This window comes from Ascaphus truei, chromosome 2 (genome assembly GCF_040206685.1).
Source record: "Ascaphus truei isolate aAscTru1 chromosome 2, aAscTru1.hap1, whole genome shotgun sequence".
NCBI classification, from domain to species: domain Eukaryota; kingdom Metazoa; phylum Chordata; class Amphibia; order Anura; family Ascaphidae; genus Ascaphus; species Ascaphus truei.
In genome coordinates, this window is record NC_134484.1 from 340,955,320 (window position 1) to 340,967,015 (window position 11,696).

General features: G+C 44.4%; 1 protein-coding gene across 2 annotated transcripts in view; it reads right to left on the reverse strand.

The window, feature by feature from the left end:
- The window catches only part of CNTNAP2 (contactin associated protein 2), a 1,988,831-nt gene that overhangs the window by 1,035,821 nt on the left and 941,314 nt on the right, over positions 1–11,696 (reverse strand). The window lies entirely within an intron of this gene.

The window sequence follows — 11,696 nt, forward strand, 5'->3', positions numbered from 1 at the left end:
TTCTGGTTAATAGTTTTGAAGATATTTTACAGTATTGTGACTTATGTTTATTTTGTTCTCAATATTGATTTTTTTTTTTTAACTTTTTTTTTTTTATGAATACATTTTTGTGGGATGGGATACAAAAAGGAAGACGGGGAGGGGAAGGTATGGGGACATTTAAAGACAATAAAACATATCATAATGAAGATACAGAAATACAAAAACAAAGGGGGTTAGGCACATTTCAGGGGCAATTTCATGTAAACAAAGCAACAGCCCTTGAAAAATCAAATTTTGCCGGCTACCAGTTTTCGCGACGGCAATCCGTCGCATTGTCGCCGTTGCGCTTACTATAAGCGCACGCGGCGGCAATGCATTTGTTTTCGGGCGATGTTGCATCGCCGTCACTATAAGCGCAGCCAAGGAATAGTCATTTTAGTTGTCCATTGGTCATTTATTAAATTCTTTTGTAGTATGAACACAACACGATCTATTGAAAACAGTGTTATCTTTTTTTATACCTATTGTATGTATAAAATCTGCAGATGGGAGAGATTTTGAAGTTAGGATATTGTAATATCAATATATTTATCACTTAGCATTTTGCCCTTGTTTTTAATACTCTATTGAATGTTGCTGAGCATCTTATTTCAGACTTTTAATAGTTAATAGATCCTGTTTCTGTATCTTATTTATGTTATTTACGTTAGTGTATATATTATAGTAGATACTTAGTTCTGTTGGAAGCGATTAAGTTGTAAAACACCATGATGGCGATATAATGTATTTTTAGGTACTTTAGATTTCCCATGTAGATCGTTACAGAATGGTGATTTTTTCCCCTAAGGATTAATGGAGCTATTGGTGCTAGGTATGTCACGGTAGGGGTAGCCAGCCTCACATAATAAAGGTGAAGCCTGGCTGGCTGCCCCAATACCGTGTCTAATGGCCGCCTGTGTGAGGCTCAATTTAGCTAATATATGTAATGTTTCGTGTAGCCCCTTGCAGAAAAGAGCTAATCACTTTCTGATGTCTGGAAGGGAGAAAACGGTATAAATTGTAAACAGGGAATGTAGTCAATCTCTAAAAGCACGTTATTCCCTGGAAAATGTATTCCCCCGAGTTTAGCAAGCAGTACTGTAAAATATATTTTATAAGGGGCAATGGCTGAGAACAAATGGTGACCAGGGAAGATCTGATTACTAGGTCCGGGGATGAGCTCTCAGTGGGATAGAGCCTTTGTTTTTCCGCAGACACTGAGGCGTCTTCCCAGTGGGAGATATAGGGCTGGCCAAAGGGAGCCATTGCCGAGTCTGAGTCCTGTAGGCGTGATCCCTTAGGCAAGTTTAAATTTGCCGCTTCCCAGCAGCTCCGTCATCCAGGTGCAGTCCTGAGCACCTAAGCCGGTCCTCATCCTGTGATTGGCTGCAACATCATGATCCGCACTGTGATTGGCTGGTGGCGCCTGCTCCATGGAAAGTATAGCCAGCGCGGGCTGTGTAAGGATCGTGGCCAGGGCATAGAACCAGACTAGTTTTGGAGGCGATCGGAGACTCAGTTGGCGGGGTTTTCAAAAGTGCTCTGTGTGGAACAGCACTGCCCTTGACGGAAAAGCACTGGAGAAGCCCGCCGAACGAAAAAAATCTTTGGAGCTGATCGGAGACACGGCTGGTGGGAGATTCAAAAGTGCTTTGTGCATATTAGCACTGATCTCAGCGGAGAAGCGCCAGAGAAGTACAGGACGTGAAGCGGATAGGATAAGCTTTCTGACGCAGGCTCCTGCACCTAGTTTAGGCTAGAAACTTCTCCCCTGGACCCCCACATGGTGAGTGTATATTGGTATTGTGTATTTTGTGTGTTTGTTAGCTTGCCAGAATATACTTTAATTTATTCAATTATTGTGTACTGCCTGGTGATCGTGATCCCGGTGGTAAAAGGTGTGAAAAGCACTGGTCCCCCGTGACAGGGTATATATGTCATTAGATGGGGTAATTCTGAAGAAGCTGGGATCAGCAAGGCGTCGGGCCGATAACAACTGTGGTAAGACCGTGGTTGTACACACTTATAGATTTCTCTGTTTTAGGGTTATTTGTGAGATGCGCTTTGTTATTGCACACATTCTGAATGCAAAACCTGATCTTTCCTGAATTTTAATATATAAAGAACTTTTATACCGTCTGCAAGGTTGAATTGGAGACTTTTTATAATGCGGGTGAGAGCAATGTATTACACCTGATTGTTCAATTCTATTTGATTCCAACGCTGGGTTTTTTTTTGCCACTGTTTGGCTATGCTGTCTTTATTATGGGAAATGTGAGGGGATAGGACTTGGGTTGCCTAGATATTTACCCCAGTGGAACCATATTTTGCTATATTTTGTTCCACTTCTCTTTTCGGTTGTGAATGTTTTGGCTTCCCTAATATCGAAGATGACCTAACTAAGCCCAGGTAAAATTATTGCGTTAACTTTACCAGATCTATGTTGAAATATGTTGTTAGGGGGAACACCTCTTTGACATTTCAATAGCATTTACACCCATTATACTTAATACAATGCCCTTTCTGTCCGAAATCATGATTTAACCCAGTGGTTCCCAAACTTTTTCGGTTCAAAGCTCCCTCAGGCGACCAGGATTTTTTCAAGGCTCCCAAAGGCGATCAGGATTTTTCCACGGCGCCCAAAGTGAAAACAAAGTTGTATATACATACCTAACAGTTGCAGTGCACTGTTGGTGTCTCTCTCACACAGACTCTCACACACTCACACACACACACACACACACACACACACACACACACACACACACACACACACACACACATACACACACACACACACTCTCACACACACTCTCACACATACTCTCACACACACTCTCACACACACTCTCTCTCACACACTCACACTCTCTCACACTCTCTCTCACACTTTCTCTCACACACAGCCCGCACCACGCCCCCCTATGTACACACAGGCATACAAGTGACGGGTGGTAGAGAAATGAAACACGAGCCACAGGGAAGCCCCGGCAATAGCTCCCGCGCTCACCTCATTCGGTCACTGCAGTGGTGCGGAGCGCCTCATAAAAGAAATGAACCGCCCCCACAGGAGACATCGCCGGGAACTCCTCTTGATGTCGCTGCCCGCAGCCTGCGAGAGGTGGCTCCAAAACCTTATATGGAACACGCAAACGGTCCGGTTCGGTTGCTGCCCTTCACTATTTTGATTTCCCGCGTTGCAAGCGCTGCATTTAGGGCCCGTTCTATACTGCATGCGGCCGTGCGTGCCTATGCGAACACGCGTGCATGTGCCGCATGCATTTCCCTGTTATAGAGCCGGGAGCTGCAGGTAGTGTGTGTGTGTGTGTGTGTGTGTGTGTGTGTGTGTGTGTGTGTGTGTGTGTGTGTGTGTGTGTGTGTGTGTGTGTGTGTGTGTGTGTGTGTGTGTGTGTGTGTGTGTGTGTGTGTGTGTGTGTGTGTGTGTGTGTGTGTGTGTGTGTGTGAAGAAAGCCCTAAATAAGATTTTTTTTAAAGAAAAAAAAAGTTTAATAAATATTTTTTTATTTTATTTGTGCAATCATTGACACGAAATCATCGGCGTGAAAATCATCTTTTCCCGGTCTTTGCCACTGTCTGTCGGCTTCCTGCTCCCTGCCGTGCGTGCGCTGCGCTATTATAGAACGTGCATAGTATAGATATACTAACGTCAGCCAACTAAAATTCTGTGTGCGCGCATGGCCTTATAGAACGTGCCTTGGGTTGCCAGGTTGCTTGTCCAAAAATACTGGACACAATACTAGACCCCCACAACCCCCGAATACATATAAAAAATACCCCCGTGCCCCCCCCCCAATACATTATAAATTTTCCCCCACCTCCCCAATACAAAATAAACCACCACCTCCCCCCATCATCACCACAGCTCATCCTGGCCCCCCATAATCATCTCCTCAGCTCATCCTGGCCCCCATCATCTCAGCTCATCCTTGCCCCCTATCACTGCCCTATCTTATCTCTCCCCCCCCCATCATTTTTATCTCCCCAGGCTGGCCCCCATCTTATTACCCCCCCCCCCATCATTTTTATCTCCCCAGGCTGGCCCCCATCTTATTACCCCCCCCCATCATTTTTACCTCCCCAGGCTGGCCCCCATGCCCCAATCCCCCTCCCCCACCCACACCCCAAAGAAAAAAATGTGTCCTTAGCTTACCTCTGACTCTGCCCCCACTGTTCACTCCTGTCTGCATCCTCGTTAGTAGCTGCTGGCACAAGTGCAGGATGACTGTCTCCGTGCTCGTAGTACCTGCTGCCTCAGACCAGCATGCATCCGCCGCGCACGCTACCCTCCACACGCGCTCTTCCCCTGCCCACACGGGCCCGCCCCCCAGCCCACACAGGCTCGGCCCCCCCCCCCCACATGCGATCGCCTCCCCCCTCACACGCGATCGCCACGTGGGACAACTAGAGATGGCACGTCGGAGCGGCAGGCACAAGGGACATTGATGAGGGAGGCCATGTGGGACAGTAGATGGTGGCCAAGCTTGACATTGAGATTTAAAGATGGTGTTGGGGTAGTAGAGCACAAAGAAAAATGTTTAAGCGGCGACCTACCCGCAAATTTTCAACCGGACAGGCATCAGAATTATCGGCCTGTCCGGTTGAAATCGCGGCGCCCCTCTTGCCAAGCCATGGCGCACCAGGGCGCCGCAGCGCACAGTTTGGGAACCACTGATTTCACCTAATGTTATTGAGCTTTGAAGGTAAACGTTAAAGCATAACGGGTGGTTAATTTAAGCTAGTGTCTCGTTAAGTCACTTTAGATATCCCTTTTAGATTGGTACAGAATGGTGATTGTCCATTGCCAGTTAATTGAGATATTATTGGTGTGGTATATATAGTAGCAAGTTGTTAGATAGGGTCATCGACTCATGAAGAAACTAGGATCAGCGAAACATGTTGAGTTCAGAGACCAAGTGTGAGATACGATGCCTCACGACCATGTCCGCTCACAAGCAGAGACCCAAACTGGAAGTGGAGTGACTGAGAAAAGTCACGTAAGACGTCGGGACAGATGCCGACGACGGTGAAATCGTGGTTGTACACACTTCTAGAGATCCCTTTTTTAGTGTTATTTGGGATATGCACTTTGATTTTGCCCACATTGTATCTGTGTCCTAATTAATGTTTGTCTCTCCCTAGATTATTTCCTCCATTTATACATATTTGTCATACTTTGATATTTATGTATATATTTCCATCACTCATCTCAACTATTGATGTTGTCAGTCTTAATGTAATCTAATTTCTCCTTGTACTTTGCGCCGCCACTTTTTGCGTCATGACGTTGACATTTAAGGACTGTTTATATAGGATTTCTGGACTGTGATATCACTATACCCCTGAGGAAGTTTGGTTTGCCGAATGAAACGCGTAGGGTCATTCCTGAGTTCCTGTGGACCCGAAGCACTGCTGTGCTGTTCTTTGTTCTCTGCCATTGCCGCCGATTTTGCCAATACCGAGGAGACCCGGATTGGAGTTTCCCATTGGCTGAAAGTATCCGTGCTGCCACCCGCCGTCCAACCCGGCAGTGGGACCCAGAAGGAGACTGCTGTCGGCTAACTACTAAGCACGGAAAACACCAGCACTGAAGGACCCAGAGTGGGTCACATCGCTTGTTTGCAATTTGGAGCATGTTAGATTTTTGGGCTCCCTGCTCATGTATATGTTTTTTAATAAAACTGTACTACACTATATATCTCTTCTTATGTTAATGATCCGAGAGTGTTCCTGTCTACACTTCTGATACAGATCCTAATTCCTAATACGCTTGAAAATCACCTTTACCACGTGAGTGAACACTCACCAGATTTACCTTCATTTAGCATTTGTATTGCACATTTGCACTACAGTATGTTTTATCTTTTCTATTTACGTGCCCGAGGTGAGTTTGCGCTTTGTGCTTCTCTGACACGTTGTTAGTGCTCCTCATATCTTGAATTTAATATATAAATACATGTTACACCGTCTGCACTATTATATGTCTTTCTGCCTCTCTTCTGAGATAACTTCCCTCTGTACGACCATCTAGAAGGTTGAATAAGAGACTTTTCTAACATGGGTGGGAGCAACATATTACATCTGGTTGTGCAGTTCAATTTTATTTCATTCTAACGCTGGAGGTGTTATTGGCCCTGTTTGGAGACACTGTCATACTTGTGGGAAATGTTAGTGGATAGGACTTGGGTTGCCTAGCTATTTATCCCAGTGGAAATATATCATGCTATATTTTGGTCCCTTTATTTTTTCGGTTATGAATTTTTGCGCTTCCTGAATTTCAAAGATATTCTGCATCCAGAAGAACTTGCAAAACTGTTCCACACAGGGCTTTGAGCTACAACTTTTTTTTAATATCACTATTTATCGCTTTGTCATCACTATTCTGTTTATAACTTTCACTTTAAGATTGTCTTATTCACACCACAATGATGAAAGTGGTATAGAGAAATAAATTCACTTCAGTTAAAGCGGAAATACTACATTCCCCCTTATTATTTTTTCTTATTATTTGTATATGTAAAACATATGGCAATGTATAATTCTAGACTCTTATCTAAACTGGCAATCGTTTGGTGCTCCTGTCATAAATCTGTGAAAACCCTGGTTGTGTGCCTAACAAAATGGCTGTTTCAGTCAGTGTAACTCAGCCCCTTTACATACTTTAGTTTCTATTAGTTAGGTAATATCTAAAGTTGGCATTACTCCCATCAAGACCTTAACATACTGCATGGGTGTTGCATTAGAGGGCGGGAAGGGAGAGCGTACTATTTTCTTAAAGTTGCAAGTGACTTACTGTATATACCTCCCCAAACTCTCCTTTATACAATGCATGCCGAGATATCTGTGAACAAAAGTGAATACACCTGAGATACCTGCGGAATATGCTAATTTCTATATACTTTGCATATTCTAATTAGCATATATCTCTGGTGTATTCAGTTTTGTACACAGGTATCTCATCACATATTGTACTGTATAAAGGAGTGTTTGGACAAGTGTATACTGTAAGTCATGTGGTACTTTACAAAAACAGGACTATCTCTATATCTTTCCCTCTCTCTCAACTAAAAATTGTGTTAACTTAACATGGTGTTAAGCCTCTGCTAATGAGATAAACAGTGGCCGTTGTTTGTTCCTATAATTAGCTGTGTGGATATGAGTTAACCTCAGGGAAAATATCGTTCGTTAATGATTTTGGTAACGTGGTGTTATGAGCCCTGGGGTTAACGAACCAAGGTCTCCCTTAAGCACTAGTGTGTTTCTATTCCCAGCAAATGTGAAACAGAAAAAAAAAGAGATTAATTTATTCAGACGTCAAATATTAACTGCATATCTTGCTTATCAGTTATCTTCAGTGTGTGAGGTTATTAGATAAACTGTGATTAATACATTAATGCCCCCAAAATGCCTTAGCATCTCAATTTGCAACTTTCACTTTTGTTTAGTGTTTTGTTTTAAAGACAGTAGGCTGTTTGAGATTATTATTATTATTAGCATTTATTTGTAAAGCACTTGTATATTCTGTAGCGTGGTACAATGGACAGAGGCAGATTTCCCTGAAGTCTGACTAGATTATAGCCTAGAGCGTGAATTTGGAGAAACTGATGAATCCCATAAATGGTAACAATGGTAAGTGATAATGTTTAAATAAACTTTATTGATATTCAAAGGATGGGAACAACTAAGGTGCCTACCAGACAATGGATAATTAAAAATTATATTGTTTTTCTCAAAAACAGAGATCACAAACGGTCTCTGAATAATGTCTCTCTAATGAGAAATGTATCTGTGTTCTGTGGTGGGAGCCCACATCAGACACATATACTGTACATATGATAGAAGATGCCACAGGTGACAGTAGAATTCACCAATTGTCAGGGAGGAGCAACCTATTTTGCGCTGGGAACGGAGTGAAATCAATGTGGTAGCAAAGCTCTGTCCTTAAGGTAGTAAATGATGCCACCGAGCCTAGTGGCGGCAAAAAGTTAAGTCCGCCACTGACAATGGGGGTACAGAGAGATGTAAATTACATAAATAGAGTTACATAACTAATAAAGACAGACATGTACAAACAGATACAGAAGGTAATGAGAATCTATTGTACTGTAGCTGTGAGTTATCCAGATGGTTACAGAAAGTAATACATTACCAAAATCGAAACGTGTGCGGTAATTTGGATTTGAAATGCAAGTGACATTGTATGAAGGGCATTATGGTGCTCACGCACTTATGTCCCATAACATATAGTACAAGGACCTACCGTATGTACTAAGATCATATTTACATTTTGTGCGTCAACATTTTTGTACTAAAGTACAGTAGTAGAAACATTAATAAATTGTGCATAGTATGTATGAAGGCTTCATACTGTACACATGATGCATCATTTGTTGTTTGAAATTAATTTTGACGCATTGCTTCCTGATAAATACCCGATTGATACAATTGAAATAAAAAAGAATTAGGTGCATTTTTTTGACATGTATAATTACAGTCAGTAAAGATAAGTTATGTGTATAAAATTAATGAGAATAGCACTTCTCTGAAAATAATACATTTAGTTAACCAATATAATGAAACAATTGGGGCTGCAGTAAAAAAAAATTTGGTTGACACGTAGCAGCCTAATTCTGCGCGAAAAATATAAACATACTTTTAGGGTTTACAACAAGTTGAACTTGGTGGACGATATTGACGCACATTCGCCTTTTTGGGGGGAGCACAGAAACATGATTTTTTTGTTTTTTAGTTCATACCATTTACTTCAGCATGCCTAGCGCTGTCTATTTTTGTGTGGCAAAAAAAGGAAAAACATATTTTCTTAACGCTGATGTGCGGATTGAGACATTTCAGATTAGTACATAGGCGCACACAAACGCAATTTCAAATGAGATCTCTGTGTACTCACTTTGCGCTGCTTGGTACATAAGCCCCGACATCTCTAAACAGAGAACTTTGAGAATATTACAGTACTGGCCACATCTTTGGGTGTGTCACCACTCAGGGGAGAAGGAGTGGCTCAGTGAGTAAAGACACTGACTGGCACAGAGTTTGAAGCAGGGGAGCCTGGTTTAATTCCCGGTGTCAGCTCCTTGTGACCCTGGGCAAGTCACTTTATCTCCCTGTGCCTCAGACACCAACAAACATAGATTGTAAGCTCCACGGGGCAGGGACATGTGTCTGTAAAGCGCTACGTAAAACTAGCAGCTATACAAGAACATGTTATTATTATTATTATTGTAAGCTCTGCTGGGCAGGGATTTCCTTTCATATTGTCTGATCTTATGTTTGTTGCCCTTATTGAATTCTAATTACCTGTACAGTATTTTTTCTTTTGTAAAACACTGTGTAAATTGCAGGCGTTGTATACAGTACAGATGTACCATGCATTATTATACCCACTGGCGCATTGCAGCGGAAAATGGATAACACGCCATTGGAAGAAGCCCCCAAAAGTATTTGCTGTGTGCAAAAACTGGGTGGGGGTATCACGTTCTTGCCCCTGCTGCCACGAGGAGTAATAACGTGTTCTACATCTGTAAATAAAAATATATGTGTGTAGCCTGGAGCTCCCGTGGCTCCTGGGAACCCCCCTCCTCTTCTGCAGCGCGGTCGCTGGTGTCGACGGACCCGACGGCTGCTTCCAAGGGTGGGGGCCAGAGCAGGGAGCAGCGCGTCTTCCCCCGCATGCGGCCGGTTGCCGGGGACGCGATCGGGCCGTTGCTAAGGCCGCGGTCGCATCGTTAGGGTCCCGGCGGCTAGTGAAGAGGGCGCCGCCATGGAAGAGAGACTCGCGCATGCGCAGTGATCGCGCAGGCAAGGCCCCAGAGCTAGGGAAAAGTCGCGCGAGAGTAGGGAAGGTAGTGAGAGAGTCATGGCAGCCCCCTATAGCTTGTGCAGGCGCAGGGCAGTGGATAGAAAGCCCGCAAAGCCCTAGCCTACCAGGGAAGGCTCTGAGCAGGGACTACGAGTGCCATGAGCCTCTGCGTGCCCCACGTGATGCCAGGGAGCCAATAGGGCTTAAGATGTCCCTGCAGATTGGATACATTTTTGCGCGCTTGCATCACGTTAGTAAGTTGGAGCAGGGGAGCTGTGAGGGAAGGAAGGGTGCGGGGAGCGAGTGCAGCTCCTGCACCCCTATAGGTACCCACACCCCAGGTAGGCCCCAACTCCCCACTAGGTTAGTGGATAAGTGCTGAGGGAGGCCCCAGATAGGGATGCTGCCCTTAGTGTTAGAGTGCTGCCTTGTCAGAGTCACGGCTGTCAGTGCTGTGAGGTCTGACAGGCAGGCACCTTGTTGTGTAGCACGTTGGCTGCACACATCCAGTGGGTCACAGCTTGTTGCTGCAGGCGCTGGGATTAGTGAGGCTGAGGGGACTTGGGTAGTTAGGGGAGTGGGGCAGGTCATTAACCCCTGTAGGCCCCTAGGAGTTTCCCCCAAAGCCATTACAGGTTGCTGTGCTATAGGGACGGCCTATAGTATAGCGCGTGTCACTTAGTGCTGTAGGGACAGGTCCTATGTTAGCGATCCTGTCACAGTAGGGTAGATTAGATAGGGACACAGCGGACGCTGCGGTTCCTGCTAAGAGGTCCGGATCCAAGTTGGGGTCCGCAGAGACTGTTTCCAGGTTCGGATCGTCCATGGCGGTCCGCGTGCAAGGAGTCCGGTGTAGGATCAGACGGAACCATCACACTACGGATCCTTTGTGAAGCCAGTTGGAGATCCGAGCACGGGAGTGCTCGGCAGGTACTATCTAATACACAAGTGCACCAACGGGCCCTTAGTATAAATAGTGACTGCGCAGTCACCCATTGACTCTCTCTGCAAGAGTGCGGGACATTGGGTGGGGTTCTTTGGACACTGGGTGGGATCACCTGGTGTTGGGGAAGCGTCCTGCGAGACGTCGCGGTTAGTGTCTCCTCGTGAGAGGGACACAGGTTATTATGAATGTGATGTGTTGTCTTGCATGTTAGTAAAGTCAATAGTTAATTTACATGCTGTCTATGTGATTATTGTGTTTGTCCTGCGAGGAACCACTCCCCCTCTGGTGGGAGCCATCGCAGGTGGAGGCGCTGCATCATTGTAAGTGAGTACCCCTAGTATAATTGCCCCAGGTTCCCCGTGGTGGAAGCTCAGCCCTCCTGTGAGCCAACAGGTATAGCACCAAACACTGAGTAACACTATATGTTCCTGCACCCCCACACTGTATCTGTGATTGGGGGGGGGGGGAATACCCGTTACATGTACATATGAGAAAGTATCTTTTGAAAATGTTGACATTTTCATGGAGCATACACCCAAACTCTTAGTATTAAAAACAAATCTACATACTGTATATAGTGTTACAGCATAAATAGTATGCTAAGCTCTCTCAGGGATACAAGTAGCTGTGTGTACTCCAATTCTTTGTTATCTTCTTCTGTAAGTAATATCTCTGTGGTGTTTCATATTTCGGTGGAGTTGCATTTATGATATGAAATGATAATACCAATAACACACAGCTACAGAGCTTGTCAAGAAAAAAAGTCTGCTCCTTAAAATGCAGATTGCAGCTCCAGCACTTAGAGGATGTGTAGACAAGAAACAGCCTGACTCACTCCTTGTAGGTATGTTATTACTTTCACAGTTTAGTTCAAGTTCTTTGCACTGGTGTTGA